Here is a 248-nt window from a genome sequence, read left to right as displayed (position 1 = left end):
TCAGATTTTAAACAATTCTTTAAAATCTTGATGTATTCAATTCAGATTTAAAATTATCCATTCAAATATGCAGATATTCAAAAGTATACGGATTTTTAAGAATTTCATTAAATGTTGGATTTTGGAGGATTTTATAGTGTTTTTTATACATATCAAAACTCAAAAACAATCCAACCAGTTTCCAAGAGATTTTGATGGATTCTTTCTCACTCAAAAAATGAGGAAGCTCTTCACCAAAGTTAGCCTCA

This window comes from Rosa chinensis, chromosome 2, assembly GCF_002994745.2.
Source record: "Rosa chinensis cultivar Old Blush chromosome 2, RchiOBHm-V2, whole genome shotgun sequence".
Taxonomy (NCBI): domain Eukaryota; kingdom Viridiplantae; phylum Streptophyta; class Magnoliopsida; order Rosales; family Rosaceae; genus Rosa; species Rosa chinensis.
This window is presented reverse-complemented; position numbering follows the sequence as displayed.